Genomic DNA, 12,381 nt, shown 5'->3' with positions numbered 1-12,381 from the left:
AGCTAGGGGTTCGGTGTCTTGCTCAAGGGGCACCTATTGCCAGCCCAAGATTCGAACCCACAACCCTAGGGTTAGCATTTAAGCTTTCTACTAGGCCACGACTTCCCTAAAGAAGACAAATAGGTAATGATATTATTACCTATTTGTTGCCAAACATGCTAGTGCCTTTGTTCAGTCTGATCCATTCTGTGAATTTGCAGAAGAAATTGTGATTTCAAGGCTCTAAAAATTGTCTCTGCACCCTCCCCTTGCACCTGCTGGTCTTGACCCAGGAGCTATTATTGATAATGTTCTCACGCTGTAGTTTTTGAAACAACTCAATTCAAAGCCAAACTAGATTGCCTCTATTATAATCAAGCGGTACTGGAATAGCTCAATGTGACGCACATTCAGTAAATGGACACACTTGCCTATTTTTGACACTGTGCAATTAGTCCAGCCACTTTATTTTCCCTGTTGATCTAAAATGTATGCATATATTTTTATTTATTTAGTCTTTATTATATTTAACATATTTGAATCAGTTTGATATATTGAAATATATTATTTAGTAGATGTATATACACATGCATTTACTTAATAAATGAATGGATTAATATAAATGTTAAAATGTATTCTAATTTTTATTCATTGAATAATCATGCATAAAAAAATAACATATTACATATGAAAAAATAAAATTGTTTTATATTTTTGACTTTTGAACTGTAGTGTAGTCCGTGTTTAAATCATGTGTAAGAGAAATGAAAGCCACCTCAGAAAGATCATTTGGGCTGTAACCGTATCCTCTGAAAGGTCAGAGTTCACTCACAATAGGTCACAATAAGTCCTGTTTGGAAGAATCTCTGGAATGTGAGGGTCTGAAGCTCAAGCACAGTTGAGTTTCGGTTTGGCAGTATTGTGCTAATTGTTGATGGTGTCAGTTGTAACATTACCTTCTGTTTTCCTGACCGTTTTGACCTCACTCACACACACCTCTCTGTCAAATCATTGTGGCTGTGTGTGTGTGAGGTCACAGATTGCGGTGGCTCCACCAGTGCTTCCATCCAGAGTCGACCTTAAATTTGTATTTTTATGCATATGTGTGTGTTTATAAAGCGTTTGGTGGTCTACAATTGTTTGCAGACTATGTCTGTGTGCGTGTGTGTTCTTGATCATAAAGGTCATCTTGTGGTTCGGTGGTTGCTTCCAGACAGTGTGTTTTGCCTTTTTGTATGTGTGCACGGCTTCTTCATAACTTCCAGCCATAAACTTTCCCAGCCGAGTCTCCGAGTCCATCCTGGCTGAAGATCTTTCCCGACATCACATCATGCTCACCCTCATTCTCACCATCCTCCTCCCTCTGGATCTGATTGGATTGATGCTTGGATGAGGGAATGCCAGCAAAGGATCTGCATTTTTAACTTCCGACCCTGACGTCTCTTTCATCTGTCAGTCAGCGCTGCGCAGTTGCGGTGTGTGTGTGTTTAATGAGTGGTAACTGCAGGTTTTGAAGTTTTTGCCAGTTTTTCGGTGGGTTTTTCACTGCTGTGTTGTGCGCCAGGAGCAGACCGACTCTAGCTGCAGGACAGATTACTGAAACAGCCCTTCACTTCCTTCTGGGAAATATTTTTAGGAACGCTCGGGTTCTGGCACGTCACGCCTCCCGAGTTTTGAACAAAATTCTGAATGTTTTGGACAACTTACTCCTAAAAGCTCTGATTACGGACAGCCTTTGTTCCTCACAGAGGCTTTTTTCCTGGCTCGCTGGCTCCTAAATGCCTCAACGCTGAGTTTATGGAAAGCCCCTTTTTTGGACTTTGTGCAGTTTGTTGATGGAAGTTTTTGTGTGTTTTGTCTACATGCATGGATCATATCATGCAGTTTGGCTTTTAGAAAAAAAGAATGACTTGCCTTTTGGCCATGAACCTGTACGTGCATGTTTGTGGGTGTGTGATTGAGGAGGAAAGCGACAGAAAGGGATCAGAATTCAGAAACACGACTACACACATCTGCTTCTCATTGCTCAGTCCACAAAGGAGCCAAAAATGATGGTGACTGCTGGCAACATACACGCACTGAAAACAGTGAAGGAGAACATACATTGGGGCAGCAGTGAATGTAGCATGACGTTCAAAGCCCATCTCTCAGCCCACACCCAAATCCCTTTGACCCCTGACACCGGGCCTCTGAAATCATCAAACAGCCCAGGCAACCTCAGCATATGTGGAAGACATCAGAATGAATGGACACACACACACTCTCATGGGAGGATGTTGGCAGACACAGATTAGACATTATTAACAGCGAAATGAAATGAGAATAGAAAAGAGTGGATGTTCTAGTGAAATTAAATAATATAAATATTAAAGGATACTTTAGTTTACACAAAAATGAAAATTCTGTCATTTACTCACTGAAACACATGCACACACACACATATGGCTTGTAGCTATTGAATATATATATATATATATATATATATATATATATATATATATATATTAACTTGTTTTCAACCTACCATTGCCCTTTTCCCCAAATTCAGAAGCCTGGATTGGAAAATTATTTACATGACCATTCTATATTGTGAATATAATCAAAGCTAAATGGTATGACACCCATAGGATTTTTGGAAACTAAACATTATTATTTTTCTTTAAAGAGAAGAAGCAGAATTAGGGAGAATCGATAAATTATTAATAATTTACTGCCATTTATTAAATAATCATGCAATCCATAAAAAGTGTCTGAAATCAGATTGAGCATTTTAAATGTATTGTATATAAATATATAATTGCTATTATTATTATTATCTCTTTTCTCTTGTAAGTTTTTTTTCACCCTTTTTTTCCACTACTACAAAAACACAAAACATTAAATTTCACAATAAAAGTATATTTCCCATGGCGTAGTATTTTTTATTACCAGGATGATATAATAGAGACTGGGTGGCAATTACATGTTGTCTGTGGTTTAAAATAATAATAATAATAATAGACATTGTACTGTACTTAGATTATTGGTGTTTCATTCAGATCATTGTCACAGATTCAGAGGAGTTGGCGTATGTGAGCTCATCTTATTAACACAATGATCGCTCTGAGAGAAGAGAGACAGGTGTGTGAGTCCGCATACACGGATAAATGCTCTTCCGCTTATGCATGGAGGGACTCTTGAGGGACTCATCATCTGTGACGTTCGCACTAATGAAAGATGTCTGTCGTTTAACCTCATCACGTTGTTCATCTGTAAGCCACATTCTCTCTAGGTTAAATCCGGCTGTTCTGCTCTTGATGTTGATTACTGTAATTTTCATAACACCACAGTAACCACAGTGAGTCGGGTTCCAAATTGAGTCCAATAATTTTTCTTTTAGTATCGACTTGGTTCCATGGCTTTTGACATCCCCAATTCTACCTCATTTCGGTTATACTGTGAGCTTTATTTGACTCACTTTGGCAAAGCCCGTCTCTATTGTTCTTTTCTGTTTACAACACCCGCTGTTAGAAAAAATAGGCCATGTCCAATAAAAGTTCCTTCTGCATGTGATTCAGCCACATACACACACATTCACAGGTATTCAAAGTAACCCAGACAAGTCTTCATCGTCATCATTCCTCCTGTATTGCTCACTCATTGACTCAGTACTTGACCGTGCTCCGTTTTATGTCAGTATTCAGCAGTTTAAAGTCTATTGTGGTCCAAACTATGCCCTTTTAATTCTCTCATAGGTTTCATTGCAAATTTAGCATTTAAATCATTGAATCAGGTTACAGAATGGGTTAAGCCGAGGCATAATTGACTTTAGCCTCGTCTGAGTGCCTGGCACAGAATCGGGAATGTGCTCATTGGTTTTTTTTGTGTGCGCTTCTCCGTCCATTTAATGTAATAATGCCCTTTGTTCTTTCTTTCTTTATTGTAGTGTTTCTGCAGCAGCATTCAAGAGGATCAGAGGACACAAAAGAGGCGGAGGAGGGCAGAGAGAGGGAGAAAGTGAAAAGTAAGTGGTGAATAAGGAGATGTAGGACTGTGTTTGGCAGTAAGGAGTGGGGATAGGCGAGTTGATCTACATTTTCATCTACATTAATTTCGGTCTTAGCTTTAATGTTTTGTGCTTTTAAAGGGATGAATACCAAGGTGCAAGTTTTCAGAAGAGGGTTTGGCATGCTGACAGATGCGCTTTAGCATGCTGTTAGACTGTCAGCGGTGTAAACGTTCACAGTGAAGTTTAAAGCATCACTGCTGCGTCCATCCAGAAAGCACTTTAACACATTCATCACCTTTAGGAATGAATTTCAAAACAGACCCCAAACTGAACAGCAGTGTAGATCGATTGTGATCATTTGCTCTGTTTTTGAAACAATGCATCCTATGCATATTCTGTAGAAATAAGCAATGCATCCTATGCATATTATGTAGAAATAAGCAAGTCGGATCTCATCATGGTTTAACTTTATAGGGCTTGTCAAGTAATTGTTTAGAAAAATCACCACCAAGTTGATTATGAAAATGTAGATTTCCACATTCCTTTTGAGGTGCAGTGGAAAAAAAGGAGTAATTTAATAAAATAAATAGCTTTTCCTTTCTCTACTTCACAATCTGAGAATCAAACTAAGTAGTAGAGAAGGCGCCTGAGAGCGGTAATTTCTCTCGAGATTGTCTTGAAGGTTTCTCTCGCCACTCCCTGATCTCCTGCCCTTGACTCACGTCTGCTATTGGCTGCTTCGGTCTCTGCTGTCCTTCAATAAAGGATTGGATCCATGCTTTTTATACAAAGAAGGTCAATGAAACATGAAACCAGACCCTCCAACCACAGGAAAAAAATGCATGCGCTTTCAGTACTCTAAACACACTCTGTCTTTCCACCCTCACCTTATTGCATTTATATTGAAGCCTGAGGCAGTCTGGTTTTTTTTCATGAGGTGGCGAGGAAATTCTGATTGCGAAGCAGATTACGAGCTGCTCTTGATTTTGCTATGAGATCCCGACACCTAGTTTTTCTTTTTGCTGGTTATTAAGCAGGAACGGTGGACACTGAGCTCCTATTACAGAAAGAAAGTATTAGCTTCACATACATAAAGAGAGAGCGAGACCTTGGTAAATGCTGCTCTGCTATCGCAAACCATTTTTCATAAAGCCTCAATGCGGATTTTGCCTCAGTCGCTGACAGTGATTAATAGCTCATGTCAGTCACGTCACTATGATAATAAGTGTGTGTACGCGTTTGTTTCTCAGTAGGTGATTACACCCAGGAAGCGCGCGATATTGTGTGTATATTCTGTCTTTTGCAATGCTTGGAAGGTTTTAGTAATGCATGTTCACCAGCTAAACTTTCACCTTTACATAGAGATAAACTCGCCGCTTCAGGCCATTTCCTGAGGCGTAAAATCGTTTTTTGTACTGTCAGTGGTATTGATGTGACTGAGATGAATCAAAAGTAGCTGAATCAGAAGTTTTCCAGTAGTAGCTGAAAAAGTGTTTCAAAATGTTTTGAAAGAAGTCCAAGGCTGCATTTATTTGATCAAAAATACAGTGAAAACAGCAATATTGTAAAATACTACTGAAATTTAAATCAATTTGAATATATTTCAAAATGACATTTACTCCTGTTACAGCAAAACTGAATTTTCAGCAGCCATTAGTGAAATATTACTTTACCTTTTTTTTTCATATTCATAAATGTCACTTTTTTAATTGAATCGCTATATAATTTCTGTATATCTGGTTGTTTAGCATTGAAGCATTAAATCAATATTATTATTGTTTTACAACCAATGGCAGACAGAGGAAGTGTTCTGAAAGCCTTAGTACCATGTTTCTGTAAATATAACATTATCCTATTCCTATTGCACCTTCTAATATAGACAAACAAACAAAAAAATCAGTGGGCCAAAAAGCCTTGAGCAGTTTATGCAAAAATGTGTTCTGCTCCTGGTTTATTAATCAGGCTCAGTGTTTGTAAATCTAATTGTAAATGTAGTATTTATGGTTTAGTTGATTAGCATACAATTATCATTCAGATGGCCAGGGAAAAAAAAAAAACTGTATATTTGGCTAAGAAGCTTCAATCTCCCCCGTCTTGATGAATGTTTAACAGCTAACAGTGGGTTTTGAATATCAATCCTCTTGCTGACGTATGATAGAGAACAAGTGATTATTTCAAACCTGTCTCCATTCGCCTCTAGATTTGGATGAGGTCTGTTTGTGAAGTGCCTCTGGAGACTCAAAGATTTTAGTGTGCACTCATGTATTTGTGCCTGTCTAAGAGTAGAGAAATGATGTGGGTCTGTGTGATTACTTCTCGTCAGCCACCGGGCCATACATCATTTTACACAGAGGTCAAACCACCGTCACCTCCTGTCCAACATGCTTATTTGCTGTAGGTCTTGTCGTTATTAGTTTTAATGGTTTATTCAAACAGCCGTGTTGAACGTAAGGTCTTCGGGGCCCCTCTTGGAGTTTAAATGTCAGGGAACTCTGTTTGAGCAGAAGTCCACTTTCTGAAGAGATTTTGGAGCCCAGAGGGCAAGTAATAACAAATTTACATTAAGTTAACTTAAGTGCTGAGAGACTACCGATGATTTACACCCCAGTTTCACACAAACACACTCAGGATGTGATGGAGACGCGGTGACTGGTGTGTTGTGCTTGGAGCATTGCCAAACACTCCTGTGCTTTGCATGTGTATGAGCAGGATTCAAAATTAACTCTCGAGATGAGTCAAACTATCCCTTTGGTGAAAAAGTACAACTAAATGGCTTGTATTTATTTGTTCATGCTTATTTACATACTTATTTAAATGTATTAAATACATTATTTACCCGTTTACTTCTTTATATAATTTACTTATTTATTTTAAATTGGTTTTGTATTCATTTATTTACACATTTGTTTTTTATTTACTATTTGTTTATACTTTGTTTTATTTACATATTTATTTATTTTAATTCTGTATATATTTGTTTACTTTTGCTTTTAAATAGGTATTTGTTTATTAACATTTACTTATTTACTACTTTATATACTTTTCTTATTTTGCTATATTATTATCCACTTTATACTATGTATTTCTTTACGTGTTTCTTTATTTACTTTATTAAATTATTTATATTCATTTATTATTGTGTTATATTATACTTGTCCACTTTTTACTTATATATTCATTTAGTTTTGTTTAATTGGATTTCTTTGTTTACTTTATTTATATTTATGTTTATTTATTTATTTATTTACAGATTTGTTACATATGTATATGTATCCATGTGTATATTCATGTTTATTAACATTTCTCTTTATTTTATATATTTTATACACATTGACACACCTTCATAAATATTTATTTTATTAGCTTTATTTAATTTTAATTTGAGAATAATGTAAAATACAGATTTATGACTATAAAGAAATATCTATTGACTCAAGTCTTCTCATTTGCAATTAGCAGATGTGGCAAAAATCTTGGACCGTTTGCGAGTATGCATTTTTGCCAGCACTCCATTTTGTTAGGGGCTCAGTTGCATTGTTGGAAGTCATAGTTTAGCCAAGTGACTCTGATAAAGTGAAACTCTACAGAGCTGGAGAATTACGACCCTTGTGTAATAATAACGGACACAGTCAGATGTATTGCCCCTTCCTGAAATTATCGACCCTCTGCTGTGGAAGAATTATGGGCGGTCTCACCTGTCCTCCCCCCAGTTCATAATCTGTGAGAAAGGGAAGCCAGAGCGGAGGGGACAGAGAGAAAACTAGCAGTTTGCAGGAAATAGACCCAAACCCTGGTCATAGATCCAAACCAAGATGGTATCAGCAAAGACGCATGCTACTCGCTTTTCAGAAGCTTTTTTCGTCAACAGATTTATTCTCTACATAGACAGCATCCTAACTTAAATAGATCCTCATACATGACTGATTTACAACACTGTACATAGCAGCATCTTGTTTGCCTCCTCCTCACAGGAGAGTTGGTTGCAGTCGAGTTTGCTGTTAGCATTTTGCTAAGCTAACAGCATAACAATGTGTAGTATACACAGATATAAAGTACTGTTTAACACTTTTAATTACTTTGAACAGTTTTTATCAGTACATGTCTAAATGAAATACAACTTTATTTATTATTTTTTAATTGAGATGCATTCTGACGCTGCATATCTACATCTGGCTAAAACAAAGTATCTTAGCAGGCATCTTAATTAACATCTCTATCTTTTGGCTTGACAACAGCTTGAAAAGTCGATGCGTTAAAATGGTGCTGCAGTAGGCAGCTCTAGGTTTTGGAGCAGAGTGAGAGTTTCTAGTTTGATGGATATATTTGCTCTCACAAAGCAGTAATGGTTGTGATCTCTCCCAGAAGTCTGCACTGCTGTAATCTATCCCATGATCCATGATCTAGCATAGAGGCCATGACACGGCATGCCAGCGGAGGAGATGAAGCACTTCACTGGTTTTGGATGGAGAGGGGAAGTTGTTTTCCTTGAGATCCTGACAGAAAGTAATACTCTTTGCTTTCTGATCTGAGTTCAGCCTCCATGAAGTTTTTCAGACCTGTATTTGGCTCTGGAGTCGATCCTGCATCATAGTTCGATTTAAAGCTTTCAGTGCACCAAAGGAGGGAGAGCATCAAAATCTCGTCATGCCTGGCAGGGGTAATTTGACCCAGAGGAGCTGACGGAAAGATTGGAGGGAGAGCGAGTGAGAGTGCGGTGAATAAGTGAAGGGCGATGAACGGGTAAATGAATTAGAGCTGGTTTCTGTCTGAGCATTTGCTCGGTAAAACATATTCACAGTGGAAGCCTCAGTCATCTTTGATCCTAGTGGATTTACCACAACAAATATACCAGTTTTGATCCTTTCATTTAAAAATTTGGAAATCATTTTTACACATTGGCATGCATTTAGCAAGCATTGCCCAAAAACCCTTAGTATTAAACTTCAATATGAAATTTATCCTGAACTTTTTGTGCTACAGACATGAATTATGCTTCCAATATATACCGCATTTAGGGGAACATTTTCATAGCCTGAGGCTACGCCAGGTTTCACTTTCACAGGATGATAAAAAGCTGGGGGTGAAAACTTTTAAACAGAATGAAGATGTGTACAATTTGCTTATTTTACCTAAACATCATATTTTTAATTTAGTACTGCCCTTCAATAGCTATCAAAAAGTATTTGTTTCCCAGAAGAAAAAAATAGTCAAATTTACCCTGATCTTAATGCATTGTGTTTCCTTCTGGAGCATCAGCGATTGTTTGAACCTTCTGTAATAGTTGCATATGAGTCCCTCAGTTGTGCTCAGTGTGAAAAGATGGATCTAAAAATCATTGTTGGAGAGGGTACAAATACACAAAAATAATGGAAAACCATTTTGTGGGACCTGAAGGATTTTCTGAAGAACAGCAGATAATTTAACTGTTCAGGGACAAACAAGGAACTCATGAACAACTAAACTAAACCAAAAAACACAGCTGTGGATCATTCAGGTAGCAACACAGTATTAAGGTTATTTTTTTTCTCTGTATGTAATCATTTTTTATGTGAAATACCTTTTTCAGGTCAGTACTAAATAACAATAACATGCATTTTGTACAATTCCTCATTTTGGTAAAATAGTGAACATTTTGCAGATTCTGCAAGGTGTATTTAAACTTTTGACTTCAACTGTACTTGACTTTAAAATGGCTTGAGCATTTAAAGTGGCAGATGACATAACTGAAACATGTTAAAAAGCACTTAGAACACATTAAAAGCCACTTAGCAACACTTTTGATTCATTGGAGTGAGTTTTGCACCAGCAAGCACCATTTATTATATTGAAATAATTTGCTAATGTATGATATCCTTTCAGGCCATATGACTTCTATGAGTAAACAGCCTCTTGTCTGTCTACAACTGGGTCGATAAAAGAGAGCACTGAGCAAAGCAAATCAGCAGGCCTCCGTTAGCTGTTTTGACACAGACTTTGGCCTCCAAATTAGGTTTTAATTGACTTGTAAAATTGTTCCTTGTTTGAGTTTTTTTTTTTTTCTGACTCAAGGTCACATCAGGTCTTGGTGTCATGACAAGTGCTTCTCCCCCTTCTCCTCTTTTCCCTCTGTCTTTGACAGACACAGACAGGTATGACACTTAACGATTCTGTTGACCTTTCACTATGTCACTTGGTATTTTGATGATAATACGGTTGTGTTCCCTCACTGTGACAATGTCTTTCTGGAATCTCCTGAGAAACAATTAGCTGTCAGATACGGTGAGGCTGGCCGTGTCCCAAGTCGCCCGCTGAGGAGTTTCAGCTCTGACAGAGTATTGATTCTTCTTCCTTGACCATCTTCTTCCTCCTCCTATCTCAGACATGCATCTTCCCTCCTCCGTTTATTTCCACTGGATGCAAAGTTAAAACTGCAGAAGGGAGGACAAATCTCTCTTGTACACGCTCTTATTCTGTCTCTCCTTCTCTTGATTGAAATATTGTTTCTTTTAGAAATGATTTTCTTAGCCTGGGAAAGATAGTGGGATCCAGGCACATGTCAGATATGTTAAAAGAAAAAGTTATGAGAGCAGAACCAGAGGAAGACGGATCCTTTCAGTTGTACCGATCCTTGACAGAAGTACAGTTATTCTGCTAGTCATCATTTCCGGGGCTTTGACAGATGTCTGAGTACTCGACTGCAAGCTGTCATTAAAGCAAAAGGGGATACTGCAAATACAGTTTTGAAATTCATTATACATTTTTCACTTCAATTTTTCACTTAGGTTGTCGTATATGGGCTAAAATATAATATAATATAATCCTCACTTTTTTTTTGCCCTTATCAAACTTTCAAATCCCCATTAACACTGACACACAAGTTTTTACAAATCCGAAATTGTGAAATCTCTCTCTGAAATAGCAGTAGGAGGAGAGCAAGCCAGTATAACCTCCCTCACTTCTTCTGACAGTCTATTAAAAAATGATGGTGCTCTCTGTGTGCTGCAGGCTGTGTGTGTTAAACCGTCCACCTGCTTCCTGAGGTTACTTTAAATCATAGCATCTTTTTTATTCATTGATGCTCTGTGTGGCTGTGATCACATGCCAGGAGAGTGTTCATGTTATGCTTTTAATTAAATTAAATCCATACTCAATTTTCATTTCTATAATGTTTCATATTTGAAGCGTAATATCATAACGTAAACCCAAAGGTCAAAACCAGATGGTGACTCTGCATGCACGTGTTTTTCATTGCTGATGAGATCACAGGCCAGATTTCTCAGCGGTTGAAACTCGCGGGCTGTGTATGTGCGTGAGTGTTTGGAGGGAGACCAATATGCACACATGCTGATTATAGTAATTGTAGACTAATGGAGATCGCTGCCACCACCAGTTTGAACTTCACTGCAGTCATCAACCCCTAATCTCTGGTGCAATGAGTCACAGGTCTCTGTACCGGTCTCTAAAGTGTTTCGCTCTCTCTCTCTCTCTTTCTCCTCTTTTTGCGAAGTTGTTTCTGCATTATTCCCCATAAGCTGAATTGGTTTCTCAACAGCCTATTAAGAAATTATCAGAGCATTGCAGCCAGAACAGAATCCCACGCAGCCGGTACAGAGCTCCAGGCGGCTTGAAAATGCCCTGCTTTCTTATATCTGCTGTACGGATCAGCAGCAGGGTGTTTAGACCATAAAGTAGGCAATTGTGACTCTCAAACTAGCTCTTTCTCATTATCTCTAGCTTATCTGGCTCAAAATTACTCAAATATTTGGAATGCAAACTCTTTTTTTTTGGTCCTCTCTGTAAACACGTTTGTTGCTTATGCTGGGTTCTGTTCACATCAGAAAGTCGCAATTACCAGCTTCTTATTTAATGTTTGAAATTCCTTAGAATTCCATCATGGAAATTTGGATGGAATCATACATTGATTTAGACGTGGTTATATGCCATTAAGCAAACATAGCAGCACTCAGGGAGCTAGACATGCACTTTTTAAGCAGATTAAAAATAAAAAACATAAAAAAGTAAATACATTTATATCCCATTTAGAAAACAAATTGAAACCGGTGTGTTTAATAAAAAAAATAAAAAATACAACTTTAAATGAACCTTCACATTCGGTAATTTTACACACCTGCATAGCAAGTGCTAGCATTTGCCATTTTGTTTTATTACACATCTGTCATGTGTTGTACAGATGAATGCGGTGTGGTAGATATCAAATAGGAATATTGCATTTGCCGATTTGAATGGAACAAAACATTATTCCTTCCATTCGTTTGGGGAATTTGAAAAGAATGTGTATTGTAATACAGATTAGAGATTTCCCCCTTGCCTCATCACATGAGCTAGCATTAGCGATTAGCCTACTCACACCAGCTTAAACCACACAATGGCTCAAAGGAAAATAACCACTTGCCTTTTACAGTTACAGCTAAATT

At 37.6% G+C, this 12,381-nt stretch overlaps 1 protein-coding gene across 2 annotated transcripts in view; it reads left to right on the top strand.

The window, feature by feature from the left end:
• LOC113063466 (plexin-B2-like) overlaps positions 1-12,381 on the top strand; it is a 103,066-nt gene that overhangs the window by 46,045 nt on the left and 44,640 nt on the right. The window contains exons 2-3 of one of the 2 annotated variants that reach the window (XM_026233913.1): positions 3,905-3,982; positions 10,016-10,095. The gene's annotated coding sequence lies outside the window, so the exon portion shown is untranslated. The remainder of the gene's footprint in view (positions 1-3,904; positions 3,983-10,015; positions 10,096-12,381) is intronic. The other variant, XM_026233906.1, reaches the window with a different exon arrangement.

This window comes from Carassius auratus, chromosome 4 (genome assembly GCF_003368295.1).
Source record: "Carassius auratus strain Wakin chromosome 4, ASM336829v1, whole genome shotgun sequence".
In the NCBI taxonomy this organism is placed as follows: domain Eukaryota; kingdom Metazoa; phylum Chordata; class Actinopteri; order Cypriniformes; family Cyprinidae; genus Carassius; species Carassius auratus.
This window is presented reverse-complemented; position numbering and strand designations above follow the sequence as displayed.